Genomic DNA, 15,997 nt, shown 5'->3' on the forward strand with positions numbered 1-15,997 from the left:
CTGCTCTGCCCTGCCCAGAGGACCAGAGCCCTAGACTGTAGTTGCTGTTTGCTCCAGCCTCGGCGGAAGCTAAAGACTGCTTGCTGAGCTGCCCTGCCCAGAGGGCCAGCACCTGGAGACTGTTAATTATCGTTTGCCCAGCCAAGAAGCTGTGGCTATAGACTATGTCTGTTATTCTGCCCGCCTAGAGGGCCAGAGTGAAAGACTGGTGACTGACTCCTAGGGCGGCCTGCCACAGTGACTGAGAGTGGCCTCCTTCCAAATCTGACAGGGAGGAACGGCTACAAGACATACACAGAGAAAAGGGCAACTTTGTTGGATGAATTATTTGCAACAAATCAATAATGCAGCAAATGTCTGCCCTGTATTTCCCTTTGAGTGTGCATTTTGTATAACGAGCGCTGTCCCTGAACATCCCTCGCTGTTGAAAGAATTCAGAGCTAGGTTTTTCAGCTCAGGTTCAGCTCCGTGTATCATTCTCTGCCCTCTCAGAATCCTTAATTATTGTAACTGGGAAACTTTCCCACTGGCAGCAGAGCCAAACAATATTTCTGTCCAATCTTTTAAAATATCCAGCTGTGAGCGGGTTTAAATTAACCTTGAATTCTGGGAGTTCTAACCATCTCCCGAACCCCAGAAAAGAGGAGTCTTTGGGCATGTTGATTTTGACAAGGCCATGTTAGCCTGAGTCTTCTGCCTGTGAATCTGGTCACACTGCAGTCAGTGTTGATGTGTCTGCATTAATCCTGGGCTCAGCCCTGGGATCTGAATTCATCCTGCGAGCAGTGCTAAGATCCTTTGTTAATCATTTCCTCTCTTTCCCCATGAAGCTAAGTTCATGCTGTGAACAATGTTGATGCAACCAGGTTAATAACTATTGATGTAGCCATGTTAATAACCATCTCATTGCTCATGAAGCGTTCTTCCCCCCTGCAGAAACTCTGGACATGGCCCACTTAATCATTGTTTCTCTCTGTCCATGGGTCTCAATTTACCATGTGCACTTTTAATCACTCTGAATAGCTAATCACAATAATTTCTCACTGTCCAAGGCTGTACGTTCGCCCTCTGAACAGCTCCGGTGTCCTTGTTAATCATTGTAACCTCTTACTGCTCATGAACAGTGAAACACAATCAGGCCTGTGTTGATCATGCCTCATTCTCTGCAGATTCGGGGCTGGAATAGCTCCCCACACTTCACAGCAAGGAATGCCCAGGAGCGCCATGATCATCTCTTCTGTGTCCCTGAATATCATTTCCCTCAGCAACACAGGTAGCTATTCAGTTCCCTGCAGCCTGCTTCTCTCTCTCTCTCTCTCTCTCTCTCTGTTGTTTGTATGTATGTATGTGGCATATTGATTAACAGCGAGCAAAACCGTCTAGATCAGTTGACTGCATGGTGCTTCGGAGAAGGTGAACTCAACACACAGATCTAGGCGTAAACTTGATTCAACATTTCAGTTCATTCTGCTGAAAAACACTATTGCACAGGCCTGGGTTTGATATTGCTGTAAAACTAAATACATGCTGATGTGGTGCAGCGCCCTGTTCTCTTCTGTGGATTCCAGCATGGGGCCCAGTGCTTTTAATGAGCACCTTGCTGCTGTTAATGCCCGATCTGATAACATCCCAGATCATCCCGGGAACCTGCTGGACATTGAGAATGAAACTCAACCAGAACTTTAGGGCTGTAAAAACTCCCTTCTCCCATCCCTCTTCCCCTCCGTCTCTGGAGAATATGGTCCCACCTGAAGCTTTATAAAGGAACATAAGACTATCCGTTTCAACCAAATATCTCTTGGATAGTCTGTAAGCTCACGTCCCTGCTCTTAGATGCAAACACACAATTGTCATTGAAGCCAGCAGGAGCTGGACATTAGTATCTGAGAGAAGAATCTGGCCCATTATACATCCGATTTATAACAAATGCTGGGCACCTGCAGCTCCCAGCGGTGTCTCCTGGAATTGTGGATGCTCAATACCTCTGAAAATCAACCCCCAGGTCTACCTTCTACTGCAAGTACAATTGCACAAGCGTGAGATGATTCAGAAGGGTGACTAAACAACAGTGCTGCTTAAAAGGGACTGGTGAGACACACAATAAGAAATAATACTCTGGCATGAGGTCTAAGAGGAACAACCTTCATCTTTAAAGAGTTGCTGTTTGTGTTTAGACAGCCATTCTACCAATGTACAAATACAATGTATGACCCCTTGTTGATCAAGGCTCCAGTCTAACCAGTCAGCGGAAATCTCCACTATTAAAAACCATCACCAAAAATATTTTGGAGGCAATGGGTAAAGGTCAGCTTCCCAGCGGGGGCCTGATTGATTTCCCAGAGACCTTTTGATTTAATGGCTCTTGAAATTTTATTAGACAAGTTGGTAAACTTGTTGTTTGGGTTTCCCTGCCGCCCCTCAATCCTTAAATTGGTTTGGCAGTTTAAATTAATAAACGGGGAAGCAGTTTGATTAAAAATGGCATATGTTCTGATGTGACAAAGAGAAACTCAGGGGTACTGTTTGCCTGCATTTTGAGAATAAGAAACCACTTTCACTCTCAGGCACAATGGTAAACAATTTTCCAGCTAAATGACAAAAGTATTTTCATGCAGATGATTTTGTGCTTTATAAAAGTCCAAGGGAAGGGAAGACTGGTGTACTGGAAAATTAAATTAAAAAAAGCGAGGGGTGGGGGGAATGGGGAGAGACTTTCCTCTTCAGAAAAACAATTTAGCATAAAAGAAACCCAAAATGAAAAAGGGGAACTACCTGCTGCAAAAGTGTCAAATTCCAAGTTGCAGAGGTCAACAAATGACATTGGCTGAGCCTGCTGTACTTTTAGAAAGGTCGGCTTTATCTATACTTCTCCCATGGGCTTTGATGTGAGGGGCATGGCTACACAAGTAGAACTGGAGGGAGAAACATATCATCTCAGACTGAGGAACCAAGAAGTCGGATGTGTTCTTCACCTCATTTGTTTTGCCATATTTGTCATTTGGGTTAGGCAGTGGGCTGAGCTGAACTCCCAGGTTCTGTTGTGTGGTGGAGCAGCTGCCCCACACAGGTAGATGGAGGGTTAAAGCAGCCCTGTGCAAAACCCAACCAATGGGAGGAGGACTTGTAGAGAGCCAATCAGGAGCAGGCTTGTTGGAGCAACCAATCAGGGCCAGGGAGGGCCATATAAGAAGGGCTGCTCAACAGAACAGGGGTAGTCTTGTCCTGGAGTGCAAGGGAGAAGGACTAGCTGCCTTAGAGGAGTACCTTAGCTAGAGTAGTGCTGGGCAGGGTCAGAGGAGCAATAGGGAGTTCTAGCCTGGGGACTGCCAGACTGAGGCCCCTGATACAAAGGGCCAGGAAGGTGCTAGGCCTCTGGGGAAGTGGCCCAGGGAAATAGGCAATGGGAATTGGAGAAGCGGCAGCATGTGGCTGCTGACTATGGGGTACCCCCTTTCCCCCCCACTTGCCACAGAGGGTGGTGGCCAGTATTTGGACTGCAGTTTGCCCCTTGAGGTGAGGGGCTAGACTGAAGGCTGCGGTAGGCCACAGTGGCAAGTGGATGGACTAGAGACACCCGGTTCCCCTGGAAGGGGAGAGAAAGCAGAGTGGGGCACAGAAGAGGACGCTGCGGTCTGGGAAATGATGCGGGTGTTAGAGGTGGAGCAGAAGTAATGGCGGTGAGACACCCTAGAGGAAACCGCATCAGCAATTAAGAGTTAATTGCCAGCACGGCCAGCAGGAGGCACCTAGGTGGTGAGTCTCGCCCCGTTACATGTTGATTTACAATGAGACTCAATAGTCTAAGTGCCTATCACTTTTGAAAACGGGACTTAGGTGCTTTTGAAAATTTTGAAAACCCCGATGTCTCTAGGTTGCTGATTGCATTTATGCTGTGTATATACTATGTATGTATATTGTAAATACAAGTAATTCAAACCAACAGGACTGGCATCTAACATTAACCCCAAGAAAAACACAAGTTAAAGACAAAGCTGTGAGAACTGGTATTGGCAGTGTAAGCTACTTCAACTAATGTCTTGAGAGACCGAAGTTTGACTCTAAAATACCATGAGTGAGGTTTTTATGCAGTTCTGCCATGTTATTCTGTGATACAGCCTCAGTCTCAGTAGGCTACACACTGGGCACTGACATAAACATTAAGGGCATCAATGTCCGTTTAGGATGTACTGTGCAGAGTGCAATGGAATCGTTTATGGTTAAACATCAGATGTTCTTTATCATACCAGTTTTAGGGTGTATTTACATCTTCTTCAGTGATATTGAGAAATAGGAATCATTGAAATATTGTGAAGGCCATGAATGTAGGGAATCAATTCAAGGTAAAGATTTGGGGCATAATTATTCAGTTGTAATAGATTTTGTGTACTTACACGTGTGGACTCCTCTCTATCCGTGTTCAACTTGGTGTTTGGCTGTATTGTTGCTGAAGCTGAACTTGATTCTCATGCTGTTTTCTTCAGTGATTCACTCCTGCCACTGTTGCTGTTGTCATTATATTGATTACAGTAATTCCTAGAATCCCCATCTGAAATCTGTGCTAGGTGCGATTTAGGCACCTGGCAAGAGAGACTGCCCCAGAGAGCCTGCAGTCCTAACAGAGAAGACAGACAACTGGGAAACAGAGTCACAAAGAAGCAAAGTGACTTGCCTGAGGTCACACAGAAAGTCATTGGTAGAGCCAGGAATAGAACCGAGGCTTCCTGAGTTTCAGTCTAGCCCCCTATCTACCAGACCATGCTCTTTCTCTTACAGAGAATCAGTTTCACCTTGCTGTAGTTATTGAGTTTAGCAGTAGGTAATGTCACCCACCCACAACCTGCAAGCAAAAGACTGCTGCTGCAACCTATGAATGGTGACAGGGCCAATATGAGGGAAGTACACACACAACTACCCTTACACCTCGCATTGATGGGTCTTAATTTAGTTTTTTACCTCTGTGAATCAAATCCAGAGATGTTGACATCAGCCGGAACTCCAGGAGCTCAGCAGCTCTCAGGAATTGATCCTAAATATGCAACCTTCCGGATACCCCTGTAAAAAGTGATGATTGCATGAAGGATATTTTCTGTGATGTACCTTCAATTGAATGTTTGAGAGTTCCCATTGTATGCAGTATGAGCTGAGGGAAGTATGTGCAGGTGTTGATGCTCAGCATATGCTACTTCTCTGATAGTTCACAAATAGACCTTCTGATACAATGCTTTTAAGATGGTAATACCCCCATTTTCTTCTCGCCAGATGGCAAATTATTTCCCAGTCTATTTGACCCATCTGATTCTGGCCCTTTTGCTGGATTCCTCACTCCCCTTCAAGACTCCCCCACCCCCACCCCCTTTTTTTTAAATGTGAACACTTACTTGTTATCAACAGCTTAAACTTGTAGTTTATCAGCAGTTTGAATAGCAAGTAATTCAACAGGAAAATCTTGGTATGCTAAGCAATTAATGCCTAAGGTTTAAGTATAAAAGCCAAGCTGTACTTAATCCATTCCCTATCGCCAACTCCAACTGAAACTTGGAACATGCTCAAAGTCAGAGGATAACACAGAGCAGTGGATTTTCTGATTTAAGAGACTGAAGAGATTTTCTCTCTGTAAATCCAACCATTTCTTGAGGCTGCCCCAGGATTTGACACCAAAATACTCTGTTCCAATCTCTGCTTAATACAGAGACTTTTCAGGTATCAAGATTCTGTATCTTAGTTCACCTTCCCTTTCCCCAGCCTTCCTCCATAACAAAGCTGCAAATAAGCTAGCATTAACATGCATGTGCCATTGTCCAATCCCCTTTAGTGAGTTTCCTATGCAAACAGTAGTCTGTGACCCATCCCGATAGTTCAGTAAGCAATCCCGGTTACAGTTCTCCGGTGGGCTTTCCCTCCATTAAAAATGTATTTATTTGAATTCTACAATCCCCTGTGAACTAGGTTGCGGAGTGCACAGTTCTTATGGGGCTGCTGTTATCTATTTCCAAACCTCAGCCATCTCTGAAAACACAGATTTACAAAATGAAATAAAGGGAAAAAATTGCTGTCAAATAGATCATCACATTATCCAGTTAATTTTTCCAATGCTGTTTGGTTAATATTTCGCTGACATATCTAGCTTCTGTAAAGCTGTTACAGAAACTACCCCACAGAGCAAAAACTTCCCCACCCTGAGGATATGTCTTGCCTCCTACCTCACAGTGCCGTTCTAGATTTAATACAACAAATAAACAAATTAGCAGTATTTTGTTCTTGAGGGCAGGTATTATTTTCCTTTTTAACAGTGGAAACCATACATCCAACGGAGACAGAGTACATTACATTTTTGAGGTCTCAACTGCCTACTAACCTATTTACAGCTAGTACTGCAGGAATATTTTATAGACTTTAAGAAAATGGTTTATGGCGTGGGTCGTTTTCGGGAATGGGTCAATTTAAGAAGATTATTATTTTTTACAATCTCTTAAAGTCCTTGATTTCTTTCAGATTCTGGTTGTTTTTGTGTCAGCCAACCAAAGAGGCATAACTGCATTTTACAATACTAATAATAGGCTTTAAAAAACAAACATAACCTTTTTACAGCTCTTTAACAAATCTCTTATTATTGGGTTACAATAGTGCACATCAAATATGTATCCTCCTTAGTTTACTTTAAAACTTCTATAAGCAGAGGGTCTGGCATGCCGTTCTAAACTAATTAACTTTTATAAATAGAGGACTGTTTTAAATACTTAATATTTTATACAGAAGACCTAAAAACCCTGATTGAATATAACATTGTATATCAATTGACTAGCCCTGCTGACACAAACAGGACAAAATATCTCTGATAGTTTATGAACAGAAGCTGAATTGTAGCTACTGCTGTAGGACTAGCTTAGGGGACACGTGTTACCATTTGTCATAATGAACTGAATCTTTATAAGCAAGTTGAATTTAACCATTTATAGAGCAGAGCTAACATTCCCAGATGCTGTCAGGCAGTGAAGTAGCTCCCCGAGAGGAACAGGTGACTTTAGCATCTGGGAGTGGTGTTGCCGTAAGCTGGGCCTGTAGGAATAGAGAGTTTCAAGAGAGTGCATGAGAAGGATGTTGAAGGAGAGGGAGGGAGGGAGTGCAGGGATACAAGGAGCAGAAGAAAAGGTTTGCAGGGCATGGACTACTGGAAAGCAAAATATTGAGGCACTAAGTGCTTTGGCTGAATCGCTTAATAAAAGTGCTTGAGAGATAATTAAAAGGTGTTTTCAACAGCATTAGTGTGTTATGTTAAATGACTCAGGATAACAGGGAGTGAAGTGAGAACTGTCATCTTAGCTAATCAACTGCTGCAGAGTGTGTAAGGTCATGCCACGCAGAAGATGCCATTTTGTAGAGCAAAATGCCATGGGGCCAGATGCATTCTGGGGCCAGACAAAATCATCCCAAGGGCTGGATCCACCCTGTGGGCTGCCAAGTGGAACCCCCAACTTGCACAAGGTCACTCAGCCGGTCTGTGGCAGAGCTTGGATCAGAATTGTGGGGATCTGGATCCCCACTTCGTGTGTTAGCCACAAACCCATCCATTCTTCCCTCACACCCTGTAAGTTTAGTGCAAAGGCTCAGGTGCCTAAGCTGTCTTGCTTTACGTTTTAAGAATAATCTTTAAACCATTTCTTAGTTTCTAAGCTGGAAAAATCCTGCTAAAATTCAGAAATATTTAAATAGTAAACATTGTGGTGATGGAAGTTATTTGTGCCTCTTTGATCCCTATATTGTAAATCAGGATATTTAAATTAATCCGTATTTTGGGCCATATACTCAGCTAGTATAAGTGAGCATTGACTTCAATGAAGCCACAGTGATTTACAACAGCTTAATGAGGATCAGGACCTTTACTTCGTGAACGAAAAGTATTGTATCTTACTCTGCTAGGCCAGCTGAAAGCTACAACAGGGCTCACGGGTGAATTGGACACTGCCAGCATTAACAAGCTACGTGCTGGAATATCACCCAGGATGGGGATAGCAAATTGTAGTGCATCTTATAATGAACACATTAGCACAGGAAGTGTTTTGCCCTTTTAAAACAGAGATGGGGATGTTATTGAATATATTTCCTCCCTCTCCCTGGATATCCCATGAATGATAACACTGCTTAGCACTTTTATATGACACCTTTCATCCAAAGACCTTGCAGCACTTCCCAGAGATGGGCAGCTAATAGTTCCATTTTATGGATGGGGGAACTAAGGGAGATTAAGTGACATGCCCAAGGGCACACAGTGAGATAATGGAAGAGCAGGGAATAGGATCCGCTTCCAGAGGAGTACTCTTCTGTGCAGAGACCAACAGTAGACCAGCTTGGTTTCTCTTGGATGGTATATACCTGGCAGAGCCAAGAGCATCTAAAGCAGTGGTTCTGTGGGGGTGGCTAGCCCATGCAGAAGCCTGTGACACAGCATCTTCACCACTCTTGTTACCTGTGCCGGTTAGATTAAAGCTAGCATGGGTATGCCTACCTGCACTGCAATCATACCTTCATTTGCTGTATAGATGCACCCTACCCTAAGTACTCAGTTGGCTGCTGTGAGTGTGTGGTGTGTGCTTTGACAGGTGGCAGAGCCACTATTCTGAGCTGTTGGCAGGAGCATTGTGGTACTGTGCTGACAGAACAAATCGGCTAGATCTGGTGCGGGTGGAGGCGTTTGCAAGACTTGCTTAGAATTGGAATGGTGGTTGTAGCAGTTGGAATGTTAGGAGCACTTTTCTGTGTGGACATGAAGTGTTTTACAAGGATTACAGGCCCCTGAGTCCATGCCAACAATCACTTTTGCAGAGGGACCTATAACATCCCCTTGTTAAAAACCATACTACCGACACTTCTACCATTTCCAGCTGACCGGCCACCCCTGACATTGTAAACCTCTGAAGGACCCACTCAGTTAATCCGATACACAGTGCTGGCTACACCCTTTTACTTTTTACTGGGATTGCAACTGAAAAACCTGTTTGACTTGAGAGATGACACAAATTGCTGCTTAATTGCAACACATTGGAAAAAATGGCAGGAAAAGCTCTGAAACTATTATGATTTCTGGGCTTTCAAACCAAAAGAAGGGACTTACTGAAGCAATTTCAGTTCATTACACGTTTTCTAAACCTGCCTCGCCTAAGTGGGTTTAATTTTTTTCACCTGCCACTTATCCGCTTTGAGAAACTTAATTGCAGCATTTGTGCATAATTACCAGGTGATGGAATGTTGAGGGAATTTTTTCTTTGCAGAAAAAAAAAACATTTTAGGGAAAAGTCTGTTTTTGAGCCAGGATCATTTCACTCTGCCTCCAATACACACACATGTAGGTTCTCCCCTCCCCTGCCCCTTTATTGTAATACCTAATATTAAAAAAATTCTCCAGGGAAAGCAAAGATTTTTTTTCAAAGAAATGTGTCCATGGGCTGTAGGGACAGCAGTTCAAACCATTGAAAGACGGACACAGCTGTGCACATCTAATAAATTCACAGCTGGGTAAATAGGAGGAACATTCCTACATCTGCCCTTATAAATTATCTTTCACCTTTCAGATCCTTTGGCTTTCTGTTGTCTTGAATCACTTTACTCAGAGGGGAGAGTTGTATTTGCATTTTTCTCCTTCTGTTCACAGTATGTAGGTCAATGCTACCTACAGAAGCACAAAAATGCAGTGTTGATTCTTTAGTGTCTTGTGGTGGTTTTCTTATCCTTCAAAGCCAAAGATCCTTCAGCAGAAGAATAAGGGAGTCCTAATGGCTGGTGCATAAGCCAATATACAGCAAAAGATAAGGGAAAACACAAGCTATGCTTCTAAAAGAAAAGTTATCACAAGTGTTATTAGCCTCCATGCTACATTCAGGCAATTTAAAAATACCATAACAGAGGCTCAGACTCAATGTGTACTCCAAATCAGAAAAGACAATAAAATGACCCCAAAAAATGTCACCGGGGCTAAACACCAGAATAATCAAGATCATTCGAGACAAAAAGGTATCCTTTAAAATTTGGAAGTCAAAACCTAGTGAGAATAATAGGAAGGAGCAGAAACTCTGGCAGGTTAAGTGTAAAAGTATAATAAAGCAGGTCAAGAAAGAATTGAGAAGCAACTTGCTAAAGACACACAAACTAACAATTTGTTTTAGTACATCGGAAGCAGGAAACTTGCCAGACAGGCAGGGGGGCCACTAGGCTACAGAGGGGCTAAAGGAGCATTCAACAAAGATACCTACATGAGAGCTAGTCTTTTTGGATGTTAGATCTGAAGTGCCATCCCACACTGATGTGTAAATAGCAGAGGTTTTAGTACAAATTGATAAATTAAACAGTAATAAGCCACCAGGACCAAATGGGATTCACCCAAGAGTTCTGAATGAACTCAAATATGAAATTGCAGAGCTACCAACTGTGGTATGTAACCTATCGCTGAAGCACGCAAACGTCAAGCTTGCAGCAAGCAAGCTGTACCAGATGTCTGGAAGGTAGCTAATATAACACCGGTGTTTAGAAAAGGCTCCAGTGGCAATCCTGGCAATTATAGGCCATTGAGCTTAACTTCAGTATCTAGGCAAAGTGGTTTAAAAATATCGTAAAGAACCGAATGTTCAGCCACATAGACGAACATGATATGTTGGGGAAGAGTCAACATGGCTTTTGTAAAGGAAAATCATGCCTCATCAATCTATTAGAATTCTTTAAGGGTATTGGAAACCATGTAGATAATAGTGATCCAGGTGATGTAGTGTTCTTGGATTTTCAGAAAGCCTATGGACAAAGTCCCTCACCAAAGGCTCTTAAGGAAACTAAGTAGTCATTGGAGAACAGGGAAGGTCCTCTCATGAATCAATAACTGGCTAAAAGTGCCATCAGATTTTTCATGACCAGGGCTTTGGAACAAATGAACACTGACCCCAAAGAATCTACACTTTAACTATATGCTGAGAACAGGGTATAAGATAGGACTTTGGAAATAATTTGGTAAATATCCAGACAGTGCAGATATGTCTAATCAAGTTGATAGCTACTTCACTGTCGAGCTGATGGGTTAAATTAATCCATGGTGTTACTCAAGCGAAGCCACAGGGGTTATTCTAGGGATGAATTTTGTTCTTCATGTGTTTAATTAAAGAAGCACTCAGTACTCTAGACCTCCCAGCATGGTGGAAAGTTCTACCCTTCCCATCCCCCCAGCACTGCACTTTAAATAAGAAACTCAACGTTCCATCACAGCCAATTAAAATGTTTTTTTTCCACCCAGAAAATGACCATATTTTATTTTTGTTGCATTTTTTCCCACATTTTTTTCAGCAATTCATTGGGGGGAAAAAACCACCCAAACACAGGTGGAAATGTTTTGTTTCCCTGACAACGCCCAGCTGCAAATGCTGACAGAGTTTAAGGCCAGAGGGAACCACCAGATCATCCAGTCTGACCACCTGTCTAGCACAGGCCATCAACAACAACCAGCACCCACACACTAAGCCCAACAACTGAAATTAGAGCAATGTATTGAAGCCCACAGGAGACTAGACTATGATTTGCCACAGGCAGAGAATAGGAGGGACCAAGGTGCACCAGTGCTAGAGGTCCCTGCAATGTCAGGGAGATGATTAAGTGAGATAAACCCAGATGATCCTGGCAAGTGACCTGCACCCACATGCGGAGGAAGGTGAACATCCCAACCCCGCCCCGAGGTTGTTGCCAAACTGATCTAGGGCAAAGTGCTGACAAAATTGGATATTTTTCAAGAAAACTTTCATGTTATGAAAAAACTGTTTTGGGGAGGAAGAAAAATCCTGCACAAAGTTTGTGATCAGCTCTTAGCTTTGTAGATATAAATACCTTAAATTTGGCAAATAAAATATAACAATAAACAATGTTTGGTTTCTTAAAGTAACAGCTGGGACAAAACACTCCTCGAGGTGTAATTCAATATTTGCTAACAAATGAAACTCTCTCTAGATGTCAACACCTTACAGATACGACTGGGAAGTAAATTCAATTGTCACGGGATAAAAGGGAAGGTCCCTTCATGGATTGAGAACTGGTTAAAAGACAAGGAACAAAGGGTAGGAATAAATGGTAAATTCTCAGAATGGAGAGGGGTAACTAGTGGTGTTCCCCAAGGGTCAGTCCTAGGACCAATCCTATTCAACTTATTCATAAATGATCTGGAGAAAGGGGTAAACAGTGAGGTGGCAAAGTTTGCAGATGATACTAAACTGCTCAAGATAGTTAAGACCAAAGCAGACTGTGAAGAACTTCAAAAAGATCTCACAAAACTAAGTGATTGGGCAACAAAATGGCAAATGAAATTTCATGTGGCTAAATGTCAAGTAATGCACATTGGAAAAAATAACCCCAACTATACATACAATATGATGGGGGGCTAATTTAGCTACAACGAATCAGGAAAAAGATCTTGGAGTCATCGTGGATAGTTCTCTGAAGACGTCCACGCAGTGTGCAGAGACAGTCAAAAAAGCAAACACGATGTTAGGAATCATTAAAAAGGGGATAGAGAATAAGACTGAGAATATATTATTGCCCTTACATAAATCGATGGTATGCCCACATCTTGAATACTGCATACAGATGTGGTCTCCTCATCTCAAAAAAGATATACTGGCACTAGGAAAGGTTCAGAGAAGGGCAACTAAAATGATTAGGGGTTTGGAACGGGTCCCATATGAGGAGAGATTAAAGAGGCTAGGACTTTTCAGCTTGGAAAAGAGGAGACTAAGGCGGGATATGATTGAGGTATATGAAATCATGAGTGATGTGGAGAAAGTGGATAAGGAAAAGTTATTTACTTATTCCCATAATACAAGAACTAGGGGCCACCAAATGAAATTAATGGGCAGCAGGTCTAAAACAAATAAAAGGAAGTTATTCACACAGTGCACAGTCAGCTTGTGGAACTCCTTGCCTGAAGAGGTTGAAGGCTAGGACTATAACAGCGTTTAAAAGAGAACTGGTTAAATTCATGGAGGTTAAGTCCATTAATGACTATTAGCCAGGATGGGTAAGGAATAGTGTCCCTAGCCTCTGTTTGTCAGTGGGTGGAGATGGATGGCAGGAGAGAGATCACTTGATCATTACCTGTTAGGTTCACTCCCTCTGGGGCACCTGGCATTGGCCGCTGTCGGAAGACAGGATACTGGGCTAGATGGACCTTTGGTCTGACCCAGTATGGCCGTTCTTATGTTCTTATTAATGGGAATAGCCTGAGCTTGCTTTAGTCTAGATAAGCTAAAACAAGAAAGCGTGGTCATTACTGCAACTAGAATAACAATATATGTCAATGTTCACATTCAGTTGTGAGAAAACATATTTATTCTTACAAAGCAAACATTTATTTTTCTCACTTCTAATATTTTTCTAACTTCCCAAACAGCACGCACACAGGCCACATTTTCTGTAAAATGAAGCCCTCAGTTTTGGATGGGAAACTTTTTTGTATGTGCAGCCTTTTGTGTGCAAAAAACCAAGTCAGATACTTTATACATTTGCTACCCTGTTTGCACACACACGTTCTATTTTTTTTTTTACACACTACTTGTGAAAGATTGACTATGCAACATTTGGCACATACAGTTTTACAGGGTGGGTTTTAAACAGTTCTAGACTTTTGCATTGAAAGTTTCAGAGGCCAGATTGAATCCTCTTTGAACACTTAATGCAATGTATCCTTGGGCAGCGAGAGAGAGATGGAAGAAATGGTTTTAGAAACCTGGTGGATGTGCCTCGTGATAAATTCTAGCTATCTGCTGTTTCAGTGTATAGCTAGAGCAATCAGACACGTTTCTTTTTCATTTCTGATCTCTACAGGATTAGCCTAATTAGAATTCAGCATGACTCAGAGTTCACCACCGCCAGGTAACCAAACAAGATCATGGTCTGAAATGATCATTGATGGTGGGAATGCTGGTGGTGTTATATGCTTGGTTTGTTTTCAGGTGAGGAATGCCCAGAAAAATTTTGGGCAACTATGCTATTGGAGATGCCTAGAAATATCTAGTTACAGGCCAAATCCCGCTCTCTACATACATACGCTGGGGTAGTCAGTGGGGGTAACAGGTATGAGGAGAGAGAGTTGCCCAGTATTTCTGTGATATACGGCGAGGTCCAAAGTCTGCTCTCCATTACACTGAGGTGAATGGAGCTGCACTTCTCTCTGAGAGCACAGTTTGACCCTATAATCTATGCAGCATTCGTAACCGCATTATTTGTGATCTAGTGGGATTGCACTTGACTGCACACAGGGCTGTCTTGAGCTAACTGCTGAATTACCTTGTTCAGTATCACGAGACATCGTGAAATGTCACACAATAATCACTCTGCTCACCGCAATGAGCTCAGTACTGTGGGGCTGGTATTATGCCCCTTCCTGTAAAAGACAGAAGTGTGTGTCTGTGTGTGTGTGTGTATCTGTGTGTCGGTGGGCTAAGAAATTTAGGTAGAGAATAGACAACTGAAAGATACAGTAGGCAACTAATGTACAATGACTGAATCTTGAGGAGCACACTCAATATGGCTGTAGACTTTCTAGACCTGAACCAGCTTCCACTGATGCCGATTGTAGAAGGCCTGGGCTGCCTTAACTTTCCATGATCAGTCAATCCATCACTTCCCACTTGTCAGTCACAGGCAGGTCGCAATGGATTGTGCTTTGCCCAGTTATTGTAGCTCATTGATATTTCTCCAGTTATTTTTCTCAGCCTGTGAGGCTTGGTCTTGTATTCGTTTTCCTTTTGTGCCATCTTCCCCCACTCCATTCTCTTCCCAGCACTTTCCTAGTACAGTCTATCAGTCTTGTGTTCCCATATGACTCCCACTAATTACAGACTTTTCTTGCTGTTTAAAGCTACCACCTCCTTTCTAGCCCGTTGCTGAGAGAGGCCATTAGCTAAAAATACATCATCCTTCAGCTTTGAACTTGAAGTCCACTTGCTAAGCATTTGCTACAGTTTTAATAAATGAGGAGAGCGCGGGGGAAAACACAGCAGAGGCATGAAAATGGTCTCCTGGGAGCAGAGTTGTCAGAAAGTTATGGCTGCATTCTAATTCTGGTTGTTAATGATTGTTCCTGCCCATATCGGTCCCATCATCAACTGACTCTGTGAAAAGTGCTCCCTATGGTCTAGGAAAGGTGTATAAAGATGCAGGGATTAAATAGCACAGATGATAAACTCAGGTCCTGACCCCATTATCTCATCTAAGGCCCCTTATGCAAATATTGACTGTTTTTCACTAACTGTTAAAGTACATTGGTGACAAGGGAGGCTTACTCTTTGCACGTTATGGTGTGAAATCCCAACCCCATTAAAGTTGATGGGAATTTTGCTGTTGACGTCAGAGGGGCCAGGATTTCACTTCCATTTTCAAAGTCGTTTTTCAGACATCGGCTACTGTAGGAGCAGATTGTGGCTGGCTCTTCCATGAGTTTGCTGGGTGTAGAGGATCCAGGGGGCCTGGCCCACCTGCTATGTTGCCCACAGAGGAGTGCGCTCTACTTGCAGTCCCTGCATTCCAGGAAGTTCTGAGACTGCTCCCTCTCTGCCCCTCTGGAGAGCAGAGCATACCAAAGCGGGAGTGGAGAAGGCAGAGCCATGGGCAAAATTCACGTCAGATCTGGTGGATGTACCAGGCACATCATCTGAATGGTAACATTTCAAAGGAAGTCTGCTGGTGCACTCCACGGCGGCATGGGAACTGAAGTGCAATCCAGCAATGAAGGTGATAGCATAATCATAGACATGTAGGGCTGGAAGGGAGCCTGAAGAGGTGGTCTAGTCCTACCTAAAGGAGCTGACCTTCAGTGCTGGGGCTCTGCTTCAGATGCCAGTTTGGAACCTTGCATAAAGGTCTGTCTCATCTTCGTGCTGTACTATCCTTAGTCACAGGTCTACATTATAGCTTTCCTACTGTTCCCTTTTCCATGTAATGGCCCGTTAGCCTTGAAGTACCCACCGTCAGTATTAGT

The 15,997-nt window shown here is 43.0% G+C and overlaps 1 long non-coding RNA gene across 3 annotated transcripts in view; it reads left to right on the top strand.

Moving 5' to 3' along the window:
- The window catches only part of LOC112059817 (uncharacterized), a 124,492-nt gene that overhangs the window by 99,405 nt on the left and 9,090 nt on the right, over positions 1-15,997 (top strand). For all 3 annotated transcript variants that reach the window (XR_006174747.2, XR_010589945.1, XR_010589946.1), the window contains exon 3: positions 1,170-1,273. This is a non-coding gene — a long non-coding RNA (uncharacterized LOC112059817). The remainder of the gene's footprint in view (positions 1-1,169; positions 1,274-15,997) is intronic.

The sequence above is a fragment of the Chrysemys picta genome, chromosome 8 (assembly GCF_011386835.1).
Source record: "Chrysemys picta bellii isolate R12L10 chromosome 8, ASM1138683v2, whole genome shotgun sequence".
Classification (NCBI taxonomy): Eukaryota; Metazoa; Chordata; order Testudines; family Emydidae; genus Chrysemys; species Chrysemys picta.